General features: G+C 45.6%; 1 protein-coding gene across 1 annotated transcript in view; it reads left to right on the top strand.

The window, feature by feature from the left end:
- The first annotated feature begins 7,088 nt into the window (after positions 1–7,088).
- The window catches only part of FAM81A (family with sequence similarity 81 member A), a 112,425-nt gene continuing 97,647 nt past the window's right edge, over positions 7,089–21,866 (top strand). The window contains exon 1 of the mRNA XM_046007407.1: positions 7,089–7,105. The gene's annotated coding sequence lies outside the window, so the exon portion shown is untranslated. The remainder of the gene's footprint in view (positions 7,106–21,866) is intronic.

Genomic DNA, 21,866 nt, shown 5'->3' on the forward strand with positions numbered 1-21,866 from the left:
AATCTCTCTCTCTCTCTCTCTCTTTCTGTGTGTGTGTGTGTGTGTGTCTCTCTCTCTCTCACACGCACACATCATTTATGCAGAGAACAAAAAAAGCCTGGAAGAAAATATAACAAGTGTTTACATGGATGGGATTCAGATGGTAGGACCATCATGAATGGTTTCTCTTTTCCTTTAACTTTTTCTGTGTTTCCCAAATTTGATTTAATGAGCATGAATTACTTTTGTAGTAAAAACAGAAAAGAAAAACAACCAAAACACATACTTAAAAGCAGGGAGTTTGGTGGATGAAGGCCAAGTGTGCAGCTCATCTCTTAGTTCATCATGCAGAAAGCCCTGAGTACCCCTGCTGTGGCTACTCCTTGCTTCGTTCTCAGATATTTGGTCATGACTCCCAAATCCTGCACATAGTCAGCTCTGGGGAAGAGAATGGGATGCCCGCTATCCCTTCTCTTGGTTAACCCAAAGCACCACGACCCTTGGTCCCTGCTGTCACCCCAAGATCATCCTCAGGGCAGACTCAGCCCTAATTTTGGAAAATTAGGCAAGTTCCTCATAATGAAGAACAAAATTTCCCTTAAAAAATACTGGTATACACTTCTGCCTTTCTTCAAGGTCCCTCTTCTACTAGCCACTTTATCCCCTTTTCTACCCATATCGCCTCCCAGGGCTTCTTATGCCTGAAATTTTTCCTTTCTCCTTTGGCTGGCACACGCCACTCAGTAAAAAGAAAGTTGGGTTGTCAGCTAAATTTGAAGCAAGTCATCTTTTTCAGGCATGTCTCCAAAGCCCCTAATGACATCGAATTAAGTGTGTGATCCCTAGAAATTGGGTAAAGCTTATATTCTATTTAATGCCCTGAGCAAATAGAAATGGAAACTAGTATAGGGTTTGTGCAAAACATAGGCCAAATATGAATCCTTAACTCAATGCCCGGTAAGATCTAACCACTCTTAGGAGTCAAAATAGGGTGATTTGGAGAATGGCACAGATGCAAGGCTATTCAGCATATGGGTTTAGCTGGACTATTGAGCCATGTGGGCTGTGAAACTTTCTCTCCCAGAAGGTAGCCCAGTGGGGCGTGGGGTGTCGTAGGCCCCAGTGCAAGAGTACGAATGGAAACCCACATATGTCTAAATAACATAACGTTATAATCAAGGTAGTTAATCATTAAAGGAAGTGTGGTTTGTCCTCCTACTTTGACAAAAATACCTTCAGGACAACCTGGAAGTTCAGGTTTGAATTTAGAATTCTTGGACTCCTTGGAGTTCCTTGCCGGAACATGATGGCATGGGGAGAGCTAGTCCATGCTTTGGCCCTCATCGTGTATCCCCTTTCTCTTCCCACTCTTATATCCAGCCTTTCCTTCAGTTGCAAAGATCCCTTGCTTAGGCATTTGAACTCCCCAGCCAATGTATTCGAGTTCTTTCCCCACCCCTCAGAACTTGCTCTTAGTTGACTCCTTAAGCCTGAGGTGCACTCATACCAGCATCGGGGTCACCCTTAGAAGGACTGACCTGGTAAATATCTTCTTTGGGCTTGGAGGCAAGCTTGACAATGTTTGGGCAGAAAATTCTGGGGTCCCATGCATTATACAAAAAACAGAAGTGATGTCAAATATTCCACTCCTAACTCAATCTCTGTATGTCCTCCTCTAGATGGCTTGGGGAAATTCAAGGTCAAGGTCATTCTTTGTTAACTGCCAGTGCTGCTAGGAGGCAGAGGGGTCGATTTCATGACTTCTAAAGGTTATTTATGGCACCTTAGACTCCTGCTGAGCAGAGTACTGGGGGAGCTCAGTAAACCGTGATCTATACCCCAGCCCTTAGTGCCCTTTGGGCAGCTTAAGCAAAGTGCCTCTCTGTTCCTTAAAGCTCTCTGCTCTGTTGGGGATGAGGACCAAAAGGGAAGATCTTTAAAGGCAGAGTATATCATTAAGAGTTATTAGTTTCCCTGAATTGGTCATAAATCACCTTTCCAGATACCAAGGCTGGAAGGCAGAGGAGGAATATGGGGAGATAGTTAAAGATGGTGGAGGACTGAAGAAGGACCACCAGGGATTCTGTTTTTGCCCCTATGGTTCAGGTGCAGTCCATTCTGTTGGGAGGTATCACCCCAAAGCCTTCCGACCCTTGTTGGGTTGTGTGGGCCCATCCATGAGGCAGGGCAGCCCTGAAGGCCATGAGTTGAGGACATCAGAATGGGAAGGGAGGTAGGAGGGGCCTGGAAGCTGAGTGTGATGCCCTGGGGCTTCGTGTGCTTATACAGTCAATTCTATCCCCGACCCAGATGTGTGCTCCTTGTGGTCTTGGCCAGTAATGGAGTAAGGACCAGACACGAAAATTCCAGAGAGGGGTTTATATACTCACACCTTGATCCTTAGATCAAGCCTCACCTTGCAGAAGAAAATCTTATGGGTTAGGGTAGTTGGTGGGATGTCATGGAGAGTCTATAACATTAGACCTTTCTCTGAAGTCGACTCCTCTCATCCCCACCAAAACAAACACACCAAAAACCGAAACAAAAAACACTCAGAAGTAAGTGTAAGTAAGTACTCAGAAGTAAGAAGTAAGCCACCTGGGTGGCTCATTTGGTTAAGCGTCTGCCTTCAGCTCAGGTCATGATCTCGGGGTCCTGGGATTGAGCCCCACCTCTTGCTCCCTGCTCGATGGGGAGTCTGTTTCTCTCTCTCACCCTCCTCCCCCACTCGTGTGCTCTCTCTCTTTCAAATAAATAAATAAAATCTTTGAAAAACCAAACCAACAGGTAATAACTCCCACTCAGTGAGCTCCTCTATTTGCCAGGCATTGTGTTAGGTGCTTTACATGCCTTATCTTGTTTAATCCTCACTCTTGAAGGTAACTAATTTTATATTTATTTATGTACTTATTTATTTACATCTAGTGTATTATTTGCTTCAGGGGTAGAGGTCTGTGAGTCATCAGTCTTACACAATTCACAGCACTCACCATAGCACATACCCTCCCCAGTGTCCATCACCCAGCCACCCTATCCCTCCCACCACCACCACCACCACCCCCCGGCAACCCTCAGTTTGTTTCCTGAGATTAAGAGTCTCTTATGGCCTGTCTCCCTCCTTGGTCCCATCTTGTTTCAGAAGGTAGCTAATTTTTATCTTCAGTGTAAAACTGAGGAATCTGAAACCTAGAGATGCTTTAAAAAACTTGTTTCAAGGAGCTCCTGGGTGGCTCAGTTGGTTAAGCAACTGCCTTCACCTCAGGTCATGATCCCATGGTCCTGGGATCGAGTCCCACATTGGGCTCTCTACTCCATAGGGAGTCTGCTTCTCCCTCTCCCTCTGCCTGATGCTCCCCCCTACTTGTGCTCTCTCTCTGTCAAATAAAATCTTAAAAATCAAAAACAAAAACTTGTTTCAAAAGAAAAAAAAAAAACTTGGTAAGTGGAGAAGCCAAGATGATGGTGATGACCATGATGATATTGGTGGTGATGATGAAGCAGCTAACATTTGTTGAGAATATATTATACGCCAGCTAATTCGCAGAGTGCGCCATATTCCTTAAGTCATTCATTTATCACAACTGCTTCTTTTTTTTTTTAAGATTTTATTTATTTTTATTTTATTTATTTATTTATTTATTTATTTATTTGAAAGATTGAGAGAGAGAGCACTACCTGGGGGTGGGGGAGAGGGCAGAGGGGGAGGAAGAGAGTCCACAAGCAGATACCTTGCTGAGCGGGGAGTTTGATGCTCAGCTTGATCCCAGGACCTGGAGATCATGACCTGAGCTGAAGGCAGACGCTTAACTAAGCTACTCAGGTACCCTTCTTTTTTTCTTTTTTTTTTCTTTAAATTAATTTATTTATTTGGGAGAGAGAGCATGAGTAGAGGCAAAGGGAGGGGGAGAGGGAGAGAATCCCCAAGCAGACTCCCGGCTGAGTGGGGAGCCCAACACAGGACCTTGTGCCGAAATCAAAAGTTGGTCGTTCAACCCACTGAGCCACTGTGATGCCCTTCAGTGGCCTCTGCTGATTGGTATTCTCACTAACTCCATATTAAAGATGAGGAAACTCCTTCACTCTTGGTCTGCTGATTCCAAAATACTGACTATACTAGTAGCCATTGCTGCTTATGACCTTGCCTCTCCACCCACTAGGCCCTGACATTCCACTACCAGCCCTCCCAGTGCACATTGCTGAATGCATTTGCAGATCCATCTGCTTCCTAAAATGTTAACCTTGGAGCTGTCTTATTGATTCTTGGAAGATGATACATGGCAAAGCCTTAGCAGGCAGGTGTCTGGTCGAACAGGGACCTTACCTTAAGTCTGGCACATTTTGTGTTTTCAGGCCTTAAAAATACACTTCTTACAAGTTTCATGCAAATTACCCTCAGGAGCTGACACATAGCCAGAAAAACAGCCTCAGCAAAAACTTTCTCAAAAGCACTTGGATTTCGCTGACCACAATCTTAAGAGAAACATCCAGCCAGTCAAATATGCAAGTCTGGTCTCACACCAATATGGCAAATCTGTTTTCTGTCCAATGGTGCTGATGCCACAGATCCTTTTTTTGAGAATGTGCCTGCCCCATTGCCTCAGATGCAAGGTCAAGTTTGGAGAGACAGAGGAATGAGCACAAAACTTCCACCTTCCCACTTTCTCCTTATCAGCCTATGCACTGTAATTTCCCTGCAAGAAAGGGAATAAAATTCCCAACGTCTCAGAAGCCCGTTGTCTTCTGTTAACTTCTTCTCTTAGAGAAACATTTCTTTTACCCCATTTTTTTTCTTTTACCCCATTTTTGTCTCTGTCTCCAGAAGGTAGTTCTGCTTTGCTGAGGCTGTCTTGTGGACTCACTGCCTGGGCCACCTCTCCCTCTGCATCCAGAATCTGCCCATAAGAAGGCAGGGGAGGGGATGCTAAGTACAATATTTCAGGGTCCCTGGGATCAAACCCAGCTCTGACGCACGTTTGCATGTAAACTTGGCCCTCAGCCCCTCTCTGCCTTAACTTCTTCATCTGTAAAATGGGGATGAGACTAGCCTTCTGCCTTACAGTGCTGAAGATTAAGAGAGGTAATGTATATCGAGCATATAGCCCTGGTCAGTGGGCACTAGCCATTATCATCTAGTGGGCTTCAAGTCCCTGAGAGCAGGGACCCCATTTTTTTTATCACATTGTATCCCTTATAGCTACTGTAGTGCCTGATACATAGTAAGCACCCCTCCCCCCATCCCAAAGTGTTTGATCCACATTAAGCGACTGCGTGGGGACCTTGAGTGACATGAGTCCTTGCTGGGATCCTCCTTCAAGTATAGCCCTACCCTCCTGAAGGCTGTGTTTAAAGGAGAGCCCTGCCACATCGGTCACAGTGTGATTCCTGGAGCCAGGTGCGTAGAAGGGTATCAACCTGAGTAATATGTTCACCCTCAGTGGCAAGAGGAAGGGAAGCCTTTGTGTATCGTAAGGGAGAGAAGTCATTTTATTTGGGATCCCACAGCATTGTTATTTTGACTTTCACTTATTTACAAGAATTCTCTGATGACTGGGCATGAATAGATATTGCCAAGTCGGATTCTCTGACCTCTGTGGGAGAGGCTAACTTGCGCAAACCCTCGTGGACGCACCCTGGGGAGTGAGGCTACTTTGTGGAATCCTTTGGCAGCAGCTCTGGACTAGGGATTCTTTCTTGTTCCAAGCTGTGGCATGTGACTGTGGGCTCAGAGCTGGAAAGGGAGGAGAATCAGATGAAATGTTACGTGGTGAATGAACCAGTCATTTTAATTATTAAACGCTGTTCCTCCAATAAGAGTTACTATTGCAACTTCTGTTGGTTTAAGACCGTCAAAGTCCAAAACTCCAGCATAATTGGGACCATAACCTGTACGATTTTCACATTTGTCCAGACATTTGGATAGTATTCTATGAGTAATGTGTAATTATTTTTTTAAAGATTTTTATTTATTTATTTGACAGACAGATATCACAAGTAGGCAGAGAGGCAGGCAGAGAGAGAGGGGGATGCAGGCTCCCCACTGAGTGGAGAACCCGATGTGGGGCTCGATCCCAGGACCCTGAGATCATGACCTGAGCCGAAGGCAGTGGCTTAACCCACTGAGCCACCCAGGTGCCCCCAGACTTCTGAGGTATTGTCCGGGTTTTGTGCTTCGATCTATCTCTTGACGACTCTGACGTCTGCTTATACTTTGAAACCTTTATCCATTACAGATGAGCCAATGAAAGCTGAAACGGTGGGTGCAAAGGCATAAAACCACATCACACAGGGTTTGACCTCTGAAAAACTCTGAGGGAAGAAAGGTGAATTAATCAGCACAGACTCTCTTCTAAAGTCTGTTAGGGTATCACCGAAACTCACAAATGCTGCGACAAGTGAGCCGGTGTGCCCGGATACGCTCACTCCTCAGAGCCTCCTGAAATCCACGCTGGCAATCTGTTTCTGCAGCTAGCGATGACGACCCAAATGCTGGCTATCGGGCTTTTCCAGATTGCTTTCAGTGCTCCAAATGCCAAACCGTCAGAGTTTTAAAAATTACTTTTGATTTGACAAATACCACACCATCAGGGCATGTAGACTAGGAAATGCCAGTTAGAAGATATTTTTGTGCGTGCATTTTTTTTTTTTTTTTTGGCCTTGTTTTCTGTGGGTTTGTTGGTGGTCTTATCTGACTGAATGTGTGAGAAATTGTGCTGGAGGAGAAATGGACACAGTCTTAACCATGGCATCAGGCAGAAGCTCGAAACCCTGCGACTGTAAGGCTGTGTTTGTTGTGGTTCCACAGGATCGCCTTTGGGTACTGGGCCAGCTTTCCAGTTATACTGGCAGTTGTGGGAGTAGTTGGTTAGGTTAAGTGGGGGCAACTTTGGAGCCCTCCACATAAGAAAAGTATAAACTCAGGGCAGATTTTTTTTCACTCTGGTGCATAACTACAGTACTAATGCAGGCTGTGTTCTCCTAGGAATAAGCACAGGGGAAGGACATTGGATAAATGAAGATTTCGATCTGGCTGCATGAGACCCAGACCCCAGCGTACCAGTACCTTGAGCAGGCTGGAGATTTCTTTCTCTCTTACGTAAACAAGAGCAGGAGGTGGGCAGTGCAGAAGGTATAGTAGCTCCAGGAGGTCACTGGGAATCTCTTTGCAGTTCAAGGCTCCAGCATCCCCAAGGTTGGCCTGTGTCCTCATGGTCCAAGTTGGTGGCTAGAGAGTCAGCCCTCATATTCAAATGGAGGAAGGAGAAGAAAGGCATGTCCTCCTCGCCGAAGAGCACATCACAGAAGTTGCAAGCGTTTCTACTTCCATATCGTGGCCAGACCTTAGCCAGACGGCCACGCCTAACTGCGAAAGATACTGGGATGCAAAAGATGTCATCTTTGTTGCAGACACAATAAGCTCAGCTAAAAATTAGGGGTTCTGTCTGGTACCAAGAAAGAAAGGAGAGTATGGGTATTGGGTGTCAGCTATTAGCAGTTTCTGTCACGGACACTGAACCCAGCCATGAACATCAGAAAGGGCCTCCTGAAGGAAGTGATGTCTGAGCTCAGAATGAAATATTAGGGACCTGTTCAGATGAAAGAGATGTAGGAGAGGGGAAGGAAAAGAGTGCTTCAAGGGAGGGGGCAGCACACGTGAGGCCATAAGGAAGAGGAAGCAAGACATGTTGGAGGAACTGACAGGTGCTCGTTCTGGCTGAATTGTAGAGTGTGAGCAGGAGGGGTCCCTCCCTAGACAGGGCTCAGGCCAGTTCTCAATGTCCAGTGATGTTCTCAGGGGTCTGGCACTCTTTCTCCCTTGCCTCTTGTTTTATCTGGGTCTCCAAGTTTAAAGTGAGTGGCCATTCCTCCAGGAATGGGAAGAACATTTAGAACACCCATATCCTTGTTTTTTCTCAGAATAGGTGAATGGAGTTGTTTTTCATTTGGTTGGTTGGTTTGTTGGTTTTTTTATTGTTTTTTTTTTGTTTTCTCAACCAGAAGGAAAAACACAAGCACCTACAGTGGACTTTTCGGAGAGGCACCAGGGTAGGTGAGGGAAGGGGAGGGAGAACATCACCAAGAGGTACCCTCTGTCCATTACTATGGTGAACTTTATAGGTGGGAATCTGTGAACTGGGAGACCGGGGCTCACCTGGAGATGCAAAGGCACCTCTCAATCAACTTGGCCAAGACTGACTAATGCTCTTACCCACAATGCATTCCTCTTCCAGTGTCCCCTATCTCCTGAATGCACCTCCAGCCACCCCAACGTTCAAATGAGAAGGCCAGGGGCTAGCCGAGCATCTCCCTCTCCCTCTCATTCTACCCCTCATACCTCTAGTGACTGTGCCTCTTCGATAGCACTCATGTCTGCCTCCTCCTCACTATCTCCATGGCGCCTTAGCTATTACTCTCTTGTCTTAAGGCAGTGGTTGTCAGTTCGGCTGCCTTGCACCCACTCAGACCCCTCCACTGTCTGATCATGCCATAGCCAGCGTCCTCATTTCCCAGCATCAGGTGACTGTGATCCCCCTCCCTGGGCACTTACAACCCCATAGGGACTTTCTCTCTGTGCCAATACAGTGCTGAGTTGTGATGTCTACACTTCTGTTTTATCAGGCGTCATTGTGCCTCCAGTCCAGCCCCCCTGGTCAACTTTCACCTCTGTCAGCACTCTGCACTCCCTTGACTCAGGGCTCTCCTGTATGCTGCAATACTCCTTCCTTCTGGCGACTGCTGGTCATCTTTCCACTCTCAGCTCCCACCGCTAGCCTGGGGAGATTGTTCCGAGACTCTCAGCCAGCTAGGAATCCTCCCCGCACACATTTCCCATGGTTCTTTCCTTTAATGCACATGCTGCCTTGCAAATTCATGGTCACGGATTAACATCTCCCTGGCTGGATCACCCATGGGGTCCCTGTGCTCTGTAGAGAACCAGAAGCACAAGCAAACGCTCAGGACAAGGGGAATGGGACTCATTACTGCGCTCTGTACTACTGGTCAAATATAGTGTGATAAAGTGTCTGGTTCCTTTTCTTATGAAACCCTAAAATCAGGGACTATTTCCCCTCATATCCTTTTCCCCTAAGCAGGTTCCTATGTCGTGATTTGTATCCAGAATAAAAAATGGAGGCAGGAGTGTGCTCGCTTCGGTAGCACATACACTTGAGAGGCACTAGTGGGGATTGAATATTTGAAAGACAGAGATGGACCTCAAAAGCCTAGAGAAGTCTGCTTCTTTTAAGAAAGACACATCTCCACCCCTAACCTTAGCCAGATGATGAAGGTTTCTACACTGAGTCTCATGGGCCCGTCAAGCACTATTCTCAGGGGTGGGTCCAGATATCAGGGCCCTTGATCCTCTGGCAGATCTCTGGCCTCCAGTTTTATCTTTAAGGTCTTTCCTGACCACTCGCTCTAAACCGGCTGCCCCGGCCTCCTGCATACCCTACCCTCATTAGCATTTAGAGATAGAGTCATTCCCTTCCTTGCTCATTGTCTGTGTCTCCCACTAGAATATAAGCTCTCTGAGGGCAAAGAGAGAACAGCCCTGGCAAATAGCAGAAGCTCCATAGATGTATGTTGGATGAATGAATGAGTAGGTCAGCCTGTCAAGGACAGGGTGGAAATGGGGTTTGTGAGGGTGTTAAGTATGTAATGGTATGCCTCTTTCCTACCAGGATGACTACTACCTCATTCTGTCCTTCCCTGGTTCCTAAAAACTTCACAGTGAAGTGTCTTTCACACACAAGGAGAGAATAAGCCCTCTCAGGGGATCTTGGGACCAGCCCCTCCTTCCACTTGACCTCTTTCCAGAGGAAATTCCATTCATCCCATTCTGCTCCCATGGTCAGACTTGACTTTTCCGGGCTCATCTGGACATCTCTCAGTAGACAGGAACCTATGTGCACATCTAGTTGCCCAGATCATACCTACCTTAGAGCATCTCCTATGAGACCCAGCCTGGGATAGTCACCAAGGGACCTGGAGCACCTGCAGTCGTCTGCTCTTTTCATGTGACTGGTAACAAATTGCACTCCTTGTATTCTCACAAACTTGACCCATTCTCACCATGGGGAGGTGAAAGTCAATGTCCAGAGACCCCTGGAAAGGGAAGGTAGAACTGTGGAACCATTGGACCCAGGGACATTGGTGAGCCTGAGAGGTGGGAAACAATACTACAACATGTCCGTCTTCATTGAAAAATCCAGAATGAACTTTCTCCCACAAGTCAAAAATGATCAACACTCACTCTCCCTGTGGGGTATCCCCACATTCCTAGCTTGAGGATAAATTATAGCACCTGAAGAAGGGTGGCTTTGTACTAGTTATCTCACTGAACTGGCATTCAGCTTTAGAGATATGCGTTATCATCTCCAACTTGATAAAGGGAGAGATTGGGGGTGAGGAATGCAAAGTGAATTTCTCCGATTCACAGGGTTTACAAGTGCTCCGGGCTATAATTGCAGGTACAACCACAATACTCTCCAGTTTAAACCGATCACCTACACTACCTGCGTTGGTCAAAACCAGCCTCATTGAGGCACAATTTATACACCATAAAATTCACCCACTCTACACTGGTAATGCAATGATTTTAGTACACTTGTAGAGTTGTGTAGCTATCACCACAATCCAGTTTTAGAACCTTTCCACTACCCCCAAAATGTTTCCTCATGCCCATTTGCAATTAATCCCCACTCCTACCCTCAGTCCTAGGCAACCGCTGATCTATTTTCTGCCTCTCTAAATGAAATCATCCTGCATTATCTTTTATCTCATGAAAAGTTAACATTTGTTTTGTGAAGACGGTTTAGCTCAGTCCTCAACCCTCGGTTCCCAGGTGTGGTATTAGACTTCCACTTCTGCAAGAGGCCTGGAGGGAAAGTAGTTTGTTTGTGAATTCACATTCCCGGCTTCTGAGGACACAGACAGGCACTGCCAGTCTGAAGGTGAAGAACCAACATCGGGGAATCCTACATGTTGATTTTTCTGTTCTTTTGCTTCTTAAAACATGTGAAATAGTTCATCTTAATTCATGGGCTTCTAGTCCAAACGGTCGCAGAAAAGTACCCCCCCCCCACCTTTTATTTTAGATTTATTTATTTGAGAGCAAGGGAGTGTGAGAATGAGCAGCGGGCAGGAGGCAGAGGGACAGTGAGAATCCTCAAGAAAATCCCGGAGGAGCACAGAGCCTGATACAGGGCTCTGTCCCAAGACCCTGAGGTCATGACCTGAGCCCGAATCAAGAGTCAGCTGCTTAATCAACCGAGCCAGTCAGGCTCCCTGGAAGGACTTTAATTAATTAGTTTAATGAACTAATTTAATTTATTGGAATGGTTCCATTTTAAGTAAAATACAGAGAACAAAATAATCCAAATTGAAAAAACGTAATTCAAAGGGCCAACCTAAAGCCCCATTAGCCTCCTCCTATCCAGTGCGGAAGCTCCTCCCTGAAACAGGAAGTGAGGAAGACAATAGCGAAAGGGTCAACTCCTCTTCACACCTGCCCTCAAATACCACCCGTCATGGCCATGCAAGGCTTGAAATTCTTCTTTGCCCTAGACCTGGGAACAGTGCAGTTGACGCCCCTGCCTCTGGCCTCTCCATGACCACTGAGACACCTTTCTCCGTGACAAAGTCTAAAGTTATCTCCCTGAGGTAAAGAGGCAAAGGAGGGAGCTCAATCCCTTCCTTCCTCCCGACTATCCCTCTTGTTCCTCGAGTGAAATTCCCATTCCACCCAGAGAGATAACAAAACCCGTACTTCATGACCCTGCGGTCCATTCCAGCCCCCTCACACCTCTTTCTCTTCTTACCAGGAATACATTATCCACACGGGTGGAAAGGTAGCAACAGGCCCAGGAAGAGGCCTCAGGGCGGGGTGAGGCTCTCCCACTGGTCAGATCACCCTCGGAGGCTGTCTTTACCAAGGGAAATCTGAAAACAAGCCAGTTTTGGGGCACCTGGCTGGCTCCATTCCTAATGCTTACCACTTTTGATCTTCAGATTGTGAGATCAAGCCCCACACTGGGGGGTGAGAGTTTAATTTTAAAATTAAATAAATAATGTAAAAAAAGAAAGAAAGGGGGCGCCTGGGTGGCTCAGTGGATTAAAGCCTCTGCCTTCCGGTCAGGTCATGATCTCAGGGTCTTGGGATCGAGCCCCACATCGGGCTCTCTGCTCGGCGGGGAGCCTGCTTCCACCTCTCCCTCTGCCTGCCTCTCTGCCTACTTGTGATCTCTGTCTGTCAAATAAATAAATAAAAATCTTTGGAAAAAAAAAAGAAAGAAAGAAAGAAAAAGAACGAGTCAGTTTTAAGTTTTATTTACAAATTCCTCTGGTGCAAGGGCTGGGGTGAGGGGGAGAGACTGACTAGGAGCCTAACAACATCAGCAGCAGCAGCAATAACAATAATTATAACTTACTTTTTTTTAAAAAGACTTTATTTATTTGACAGAGAGAGAGAGAGATCACAGGTAGGCAGAGAGGCGGTCAGAGAGAGCAGGCTTCCCACCGAGCAGAGAGCCCGATGCAGGGCTCTATCCCAGGACCCTGAGATCATGACCTGAGCTGAAGACAGAGGCTTTAACCACTGAGCCACCCAGGCACCTCATAACTTACATTTATTGAGCACGAGCTATATGCCACACTTATGTATGCTTTATCTGTTTTTTTCTCATAATAGTGCTCAAAATAACTCTATAGATTAACAGTATTATTAGCTTCATTTTGCAGAAAACTATTATACTAGCTTACTTATTAGTTTATTATTAGTACAGATATTATTAGCATAGAAATTGTATAGAATTATTTTCTTTGTTAAATTATTAGTAGTGGAGGCTTTTTATTGTAACTGTATTATTAGCACAGATATTATCCATGTGTAGAAATTATTAGTAAAGGAAATAGTATCAGTACCACTATTATGTGTAGAAATTATTTCTGTAGTACAGAAATTTGTACAAAAGTGGTATCATACTACTATGGTATAGAAATTATTAGTACAGAAATTAGTATCAGGACAATTACTGTAGTACGGAAATTAATTATTATTATGGTTCAGAAACTATGAGTACAAACACAATACCTGTACTGTCATTACACTATAGAGATTATTAGTATGGAAAATAGCTTCAGTACTATTACTGTTGATCCCTTGTCCAGAAATGAGTTCAGGCAGAGAGCGGGTAGGTAAACTTCTCTAAACTGACAAAGTTAGCAGTGGGGCTAGTTGAATGTACCCAGCTCTTAATCTTGAAGCAATCCACACACCCAGCTTCCCCCCCAGGGCAGGGAGGAGTGTGAGGAGGGAGAAACAATCAAACTGAACAGAGAAGAAAGAGCTCCAGGCACATTCTTGTGCTGGGAACCCCCAGGAAAATGGATAACTAATTCACCAGGAAAATGGTCCCATAGCCTGTGTTTGGAAGAAAGAAATCATTTTAAAAGGTAGGAGTGAGGGGCCCCTGGTTGGCTTAGTTGGTAGAGCAGAAAACTCTTGATCTCAGGGTTGGGAGTTCAAGCCCCACCTTAGGTACAAGAGCTTGCTTGAGGGGAAAAAATGAAAGGAAGAAAGAAAGTTAGAAATGAGTTGTGACAATATTGCACTTAAGTTCAAGCAGCAGGTATTTCTTTAGTGTAGATTTTACACTTCATATTTTACATTTATAGTTTACAGTACATTCATACAAATATTCATATTCAATTCATACATATTCATTTTGCTTTTGACAGTTGTGTGAATGACATTGACTTTACAGTTACTTTATTCGTGGGTTTTGCTCAATGAATGAGCTCAGACGTCAGTCCCACAGGTCAGGGAGGAGCGTGGACAGAGCACGGGCTGAGATTTGCTTTGACTATAGTTGCTGGGACTGCAGACATACTGGGGGCGGGGGGGGTTCTTAACACATGAAGCTGTGGCGAGCCCAGAGCTGGACTCTGAGAACTGGAAGGAGAAACAGGATATGGACCTCGACCCGCAGCAGAAACAAAGTGGCACGTGTGGCTCTTCCAGCAGAGACCAGTGGGCTTCCCACTAAGAAAAGTGTGTGAACGAGTCAGCTGGGGAGCACAGCTGGAGAAGGAGAGCACTCCGAGTATTAATAAGAGTTTCCACAGCGGTCCTCAAACTCAACAGACTCAACGCAACTGCTCCAGTTTGGAAGAGGACTTCAACGACGCCATTTTGACCTCAGTCGGTACTTTCTAATAGAGTTCTTCTTTCCCGTTTATCTTTTTATTTTTTTAAAAGTAAGCTCTAGGCCCAGTATGGGGCTTGAACTCATGATCCCAAGATCAAGGGGCTCATGCTCTACGATTCAGCTAGCCAGGTGGTACCCTTGCCAGCTCATCTCTGAACTCAGGGGATGCGGGCAAAGCATCCCCTGAGGGGAACCGAAACTACCCCCTCAGGCAATAACAACTGTCCTGAGCCAGCAAGACCCCACAAAACTGTTGCCAAGACGGGGATCGACCTGACCTGTACTGCCCATCTGCACGTACCCACCAACCTCTGTCCCATGTTGTCCTTACATAAGCCTGGAAGTGTTTTCGGAACTTTGGAGATGGTCTTTGAGACACACTCCTCCGTCTTCCTGGTGCCGGCCTTGGTGAAACAAATTCCTTTCTGGTTTCACAATTACTCATCGCTCTGCTTCTGGATTTTGTCTGGTCTGGTTGGGACGCCCGGAGCCAGGCACTCTTGGGCTACAAGAGGGAGAGGACTTCCAATCCGTGCGCTGGTTGTCTGAAAGTACACTTGGGTCCAGCTTCTCTGCTCCTCCCTGAGAGTGCGGATCGGGCTGGAGAGAGTCAGGGCTTGTGAGTGGAAAGGGGACCGCAGTTTGGAAGATGAAGCAGTGAGGCTGGAAGTTCAGAGCAGATGAGGTGGCATTTATGGTGGTGAAGGAGATTCAGAAGTTTTGTTGAAAACAAAAAAGACAGGCTGCAGCATCATGGACCTGAGAAGCAGGTTAGCGGTACTTGTGAAGGGGAAGCTGTTTCTTCCGGTCTGAATTCAGGTTCCCATCCCTGAGGCTGGTTTCCAGACCAAACAAGAGACAGTTCCAAAGACACTGTCTCTTTTTTTTTTTTAAGCCTTTATTTATTTGACAGAGATCACAAGTAGGCAGAGAGAGAGGGGAAGGGAAGCAGGCTCCCCGCTGAGTGGGGAGCCCGATTCGGGGCTCGATCCCAGGACTCTGAGATCATGACCTGAGCGGAAGGCAGAGGCTTTAACCCACTGAGCCACCCAGGCACCCCAAGACACTGTCTCTTTGTTATGGTTACCCTTCCTCAAACTTTCTCTGCTACCACCCCTCCCACAGCGGCCCCGCAAGGAGGCGTTCTCTGGGCGCCCGAGGGGTGCCCTCAGCAGAATGACCTGGGACCTTTCTGGACCTTCCTCTGTTGTCATTAAAATTATCTTTGAACTTGTTGAGAAGGTCCTTCCCTGGGCCCTTTGCAGAGAGAAAAATCAATCAAAAATTCAAAAGTAAGAAAAACCAACTAAACACACTTATCCTGTGTTTGAACCATATTACCCTGGGTGAGGTGAGGTCAGACTCAGACCAAGAGAGAGCAACCAGAAAGAGTGGTACACCCACAGCTCCCAAGGGAGAAACAGCTCGTGTCCCAGGGCCACTCAGGGGAAGCACCAAGGTCAGTCACGAGGGAGAAGGGGGAACGGTAGGCAGTCACCTTGCCGTGGTTTCCACAGGAAGGGGCAGGTGATGTAGGGTAAGAAAGTTAGGATTGGTTAATTTGGATAGTCTCAGGCAGCTGTGGGGCACAGGGGCTGTCCCTCCTTGTCTGGTAGTTGGCCTCGGGGCAACGAGGGAGACTAGACAACGATTTGGAGTGTGAGAATCCAGTAAGGGTGGTTGGTTCGGGGGTGGACGTAATTGTCTGCTCAAGAAGGGGAACCACCTGGCCTCTAGCCAGGTGCTTAGAAATGAGTCAAGATGGCATTTTAAAGACCTATATTATACCTTGTGGACCTGGGAGTGAATATGTCATTTCCTTATTTTAGGGGACATAAATGTGGGAACAGAGAAGAGTCTTGCCACTAAAGCCTAAATTGACAGAGTTCTAAGACATTACCAGCTGTCCTTTATCTGCATGCAGAGTTCCTGTTTAAGGGGCGCCTGGGTGGCTCAGTTGGTTAACCATCTGCCTTCAGCTCAGGTCATGATCTCAGGATCCTGGGATGGAGCCCCACATCAGGGCTCCCTGCTCAGTGGGGAGTCTGCTTCTCCCTCTGCAGTCCCCCTGCTTGTGCACTCTCTCTTTCTCTGTGCCAAATAAATAAAATCTTTTTTAAAAAAAGTTCTGTTTAAGTCATTGGTAGACAGTTTTTTTCCATTCATCAGGAAATAGCCTGCAAACAACTTCTTTCTAGGTGTTTCTGTTACGGAGAGAAGGGAGAGATGGGGGTCAGCCCTTGTAAGGCTCTGACAGGTAGAATAATGGCTTTTCCGAAGATGTTCTTATCCTGACCTGGACCTTGTGACCATGTTACCTCACATGGCAAAGAGGGGGTTAACGGGTGCAGATGCAATTAAGTTTGCCAGACAGGTGATCCTGAGATGGGTCCTGTCTAATCATAGGAGTCCTTAGAGGTGGCAGAGGAAGGCAGAGAGGATCAGAGAGATGCCTCTGAATGGGACCTGACCCATGATTGCTGGCTTTGCTGATGGAGGAAAGGGCCACATGCCCCAGACTGCAGGCAGCCTCTCAAAGCTGGAGAAGAAAAGGAAAAGGAGACTTTTCTGGAGCCTCCAAAAAGAAACACAGACCTGCCAACACCTTCTTTTTAGCCCGTGAGACCAATATTGGATTTTGAACAACAGAACTTTAAGATAATAAATTTGTGCCATTATAAACCACCTAATTCATGGTAATTGTTTTTTGTTTTTTTTTAAACTGTTTTTTTTTTTAATTTTATTCATTTATTTGACAGAGATCACAAGTAGGGAGAGAAACAGGCAGAGAGAGAGGAGGAAGCAGGCTCCCTGCTGAGCAGAGAGCCCGATGCAGGGCTCTATCCCAGGACCCTGAGATTGTGACCTGAGCTGAAGGAAGAGGCTTTAATCCACTGAGCCACCCAGGCACCCCCATGGTAATTGTTTTAAGGCAGCAATATTAGTAATAGTAGAGAGACTGAGAAGTCTCTAATAGTAATAGAGAGACTATAATAGTAATAGTATAATAATAATTCTAGTAATAGTAGAGAGACTGAGACGTCTCCTTGAGTGGCACCTTGTCCCCATCAGAACCTCTCTATTGTATCTCTTATACTAAACACATTCAATACCAAAGATTTGGGTTTTTTTTTTTTAAATTACTTTATTTGAGAGAAAGAGAGAGAGGGAGTGTATAAGCATAAGTGGGGAGAGGAGCAGAGGGAGAGGGAGAGGCAATCTCAAGCAGACTTCCCATTGAGCACAGAGCCCAACACGAGGCTCGATCCGGCAACTCTGAGATAGGACTGAGCTGAAATCAGAGTCTGACGCTTAACCAACTGAGCCCCCCAGGCACCCTCCACAAAGATTTGTTTTTAAGCAGGAATGGATTTACTAAGTAAGGGACATTCAATAGCTTATAGAATCTGGGAGGACCATAGACCAGGCTCTGGAGCACATGGCCAGGAACAACGCCCAGCCATACCATGGGGCTGCTTTTCTGAGACATTAAAAACAACAACAACAACAAAACTATTTATTTACTTTGAAAAGGAGAGGAAAAACAGCAATAATGTGTGCTCTAATAAGCAGGCCACAAGCACTCAGTTCTACTGGGGATGGTCTGGGAAATAGTACAAGCTCCCCAGTTGTCTGACCAGAGAATGGGGGGCTGGGGCTCTTTTTCCCACTGCTTCCTGTCCCCCTTAGGTTAGCCCTGGAGGACTCAATTGCCTCAATTCCAGGTTGTGCCCTAAGCGACAGGGTCTAGCAAATTCCTTTGTGCTGGAGAAAACCCCCTGACTGGGAAGCTGAGAGACACATCATTTGAGGTGTAAAGTCTTCAGCTTGGCAGAGTCCGTGACCCAGAGCTGTGAGCAGACTCAAACCCGAGCCAAGGCGGTGTGGTGTGGGATATCTGTGTCATCTGCCACAATCCCTTCTAGGATTTATAGCCAGCATCTGGGCATCTCTGTCCACACACCCATATACACAGCAAATACATAGTCCATAACATCTATCTGGTACACTACGTCCACTTACACTGGTAAGTCCCTGGGTCTTCATGATAACCCTCCTGGGTACCTTTCAAATAGCTGCAGTGCTTCAAAGATACTAGAATTATTCCAAAGTGTGTTGGATTTTCCAAGTTCAGTTTCCCAATATTATTGTGCCAGAAATCATATCTTTTGCAACTATTCGCACATCTGGTGAAAAATTTTATATAACAACTCGAAGATGTACCTGGTGGTATATAGTTTTTCAAAAATTTTTTTTTTTGCCGATAAGCAGCTAAAGAGTCCGGAAACCACTGTTCTAGACTTCTGCAGATGTGTCTCCCCAAGGTGATGTGCTCAGAATCACTTAAGAGATGGATGGAGGGTGGGGAGGTGTGTGATGAAGCTGGGAGCTTCCATCGTTACGCAGAAAGAATCCTGGGAAATAAAGGAAAATCAAAACGAGAGACTCTATAGATAGAAAATGAGTTCAGCTCGCTGAAGGTCCAGATGGAGGGGTGCTGAATAACCAGGCTGTGCTCTCCAGCATCCCGATTTGCTCCTTCCCAGAGTCTGGAGATGCTGAGTCAGTGGCTTGAAAACCATCCCAACTTGTCATTTCCCCTTTTATATTAACTTGATTTTCTTCATGTTGCCTTCTCAAGCTCTAAGTGTTAAACTTACTCTATGATTAATATAGCAATGTTTAAAAAAAAAAGACAAAATGCTCATTCTGTTTTACGGAATGCATCAAGCAAGGGGACACTTTTTTTCTCTTCTAGAGAACCAAATGTCCTAGCCAACAGACTACCTGCAGAGGTGAGGCAATGAACAGTGGCAGCAGGAAATCTATGTAAGTAGAAAAGAGATGCCTTGGATGTAATTTATCTGAACCTAATTTTACAACCTATCAAATTCATTAGCTGTGACCCTACCTTTCCCCTTTCAGAAAACAATACTCTCAGACTTTCAGCGGTAAGCAGTTGGTTTTATGGTCTTTCTTGAATCTCTTCTCTCTAATGGTGAGTTTAAAAAGCTTGGAAGAGTTTAGGGGATGTTGGAATTATTTCAACCGACCTTGCAAAAGAGCTTGTCAAGGCTGGTACAATGTTCACCTACTCAGCTATTTCTTGTTCGTGTGTTGTTCATGAGAACACTAGGCATGTAGGAATACCCTCATTGGACATGTTTTCTTGCTCTGATGTCTCTTTCAAATCTGGTAACAAAGGAATAATAGGTTGGTCTTTGAAACCAGTCAGGCACGAGTTTATTTTTATTTATTTTTTAAAAGATTTATTTATTTATTTGACAGAGAGAGAGAGAGAGAGATACAGCGAGAGAGAGACCACAAGCAGGGGAAGCAGGGAGAGGGGGAAGCAGACTCCTTGAGTCTGGGAGGGGACATAAATGTGGGAACAGAGCAGGGAGCAGGGAGCCCGATGCGGGACTGGATCCCAGAACCCTGGGATCATGACCTGAGCCAAAGGCAGTCACTTAACAACTAAGGTGCTCAGGCACGAGTTTAAACACAGGGTTTCAGTCTGTCTTCAGCTCAGGTCATGATCCCAGGGTTCTGGGATCAAGTCCCGCATTGGGCTTCCTGTTCCGCTTCTCCTCCCTCTCCCCCTGCTTGTGTTCTCTTTCACTGTCTCTCTCTCTCTGTCAAATAAATAAATAAAATCTTAAAAAAAAATAAATACAGGCTCCATCACTTATTAGCTGTGAAGCTGGGCTTGCACATGGTGGGGGTGATGATTCCTTCTCACAGGATTGCTGTGAGGAACCAACAAGGTCACGTGTGCAAAGAACAGAACAAGGCTATGTGTACCCGAATAGGGGCATACAATAGATGGTGGCCAGTATTACTAGGATCATCGTTATCCTTTTGATCTGAAATTTGGTTTTGGAATAGATTGCAGGAGAAAATCTTAGGCAAAGGACTGATACAAATCTTTTGGCTGTTGTTTTTTTTTTTTAAAGATTTATTTATTTGACAGAGAGAGTGTTTGTGAGTGGGGGGAGGGATAGAGGGAGAGAGAGAATCCCAGGCAGACTCCCAGCTGAGGTGGAGCCCAACGCAGGGCTTGATGCCAGGACCCTGAGCAGAAACCAGGAGCCGGCCACCCATGGTTTTACCTTCACTCCTAAAATCGGAAGCTGATACTCTGATTTAATTCAGTGCTGGTAGGTTTCATTCCTGAAACCCTTTCATCAATTTGATTAAGTCTTCAGACAATCTGACATTTACAAACACCATCTTATTTCATTCTCTTCAAAACCTAACAGTCAAATAGAGCAAATACTATCATTCCTCTTCGCTCTTAGGGAAGTAGACAGTAAGATTAAGAGATACTAAGTAACTCTCACCTTTGTGCCTTTGCTCTCACTTTTATCTTTCCAGGAATGGCCCCTAATCCCTTTTCCCTGCGTTGAAACACCACACATTCACCAGGGCCCATTTTAAGCTTTCCTCTCCCTTTTTTTCAGAGGCAAAGAACTCACTCTTTCCTGACCTTCTAGAGCACTCAACGTTTCAACCATAGAATTTACCGGTTTAGTACTGTGTCTTTCATTTCTTCCCAATGAGTTCCTGTTTGTTTGTTTGTTTTAAAGATTTATTTATTTATTTGACAGACAGAGATCACAAGTAGGCAGAGAGGCTGGCAGAGAGAGAGGGAGAAGCAGGCTCCCCGCCAAGCAGAGAGCCTGATGCGGGGCTCAATCCCAGGACCCTGGGACCACGACTCCAGCCTCAGGCAGAGGCCTTAACCCACGGAGCCACCCAGGAGCCCCTGTTTGTTTGTTTTTTAAACTCTTCCCAGCAAGACAAGAAACCTCTCAAAGCCAGGGAGCATGCAATTTCAATGTATTTTGGCTCCCACTACCCAGACCCCTTTTCTCTTCATACTCCCCAGGGCAGAGCTGGACTTGGAGCGAGTGCCTGGTGTATGCTTGATTGACTCACAGAGAGTTTTCCTAAAATCATGGCCTAAAAAATGCACTGCAGGATAAAATTGGAGACTCACTCCTTAGAGACTGCCATCTAAGAAGCAGGACAGAATGTTCTTGCTGAGAAACTGAAATGCAAAAAGCAAATATAAGCCCGTTGCTTCTCTGTCGCTTCTACTGCTGATTGTGGCAATCCCCATCAGAGCCCTGTACATTTATAGGACCAGGACAGGCCTTTCGTCACAGAGTCACAGTGTCTGCTTGTCATACCACTGTGACCTTGTGTAGGTGGGGACATCCTTCTGTGGCTTTATGGCACTCAGCTCTCCTTCCTGCAGTGATGAGAATTAACTTCATATTGTCTAAAAAAATTAAACAACTCTTAACCGAAGGAAGCTAAATAGCAACTGATATTTTTGGAGGCTCTCTTGAATTAGGACAGCTGAGTTTAATGGAAAAATAAACATGTTTCGTACTGAATATCTGTTGCATATGTTGCTAACCAAGTACCAGCTTAGAGAGAGTTTTCCCTGTTGTTTCTTCCTTTGAATCACCTTTCTTCCTGGTTGTTTATGTGATTTATTATAAAGCCAAATAGATATTCCTTATAAATTCCAAATGGCAAGACATTCCTGGGATTCTTTTAGAACGTAAAATTCCAGCGTTTTCCCAATGATTCCAATGATGAGGATTTCTATCTCCTGAGCCACTCTTTCTTAACCAGCGAGGAACACCAGGAAGGCTCTTTGCCAAGTTC

Source organism: Meles meles, chromosome 6 (assembly GCF_922984935.1).
Source record: "Meles meles chromosome 6, mMelMel3.1 paternal haplotype, whole genome shotgun sequence".
Lineage (NCBI taxonomy): Eukaryota > Metazoa > Chordata > Mammalia > Carnivora > Mustelidae > Meles > Meles meles.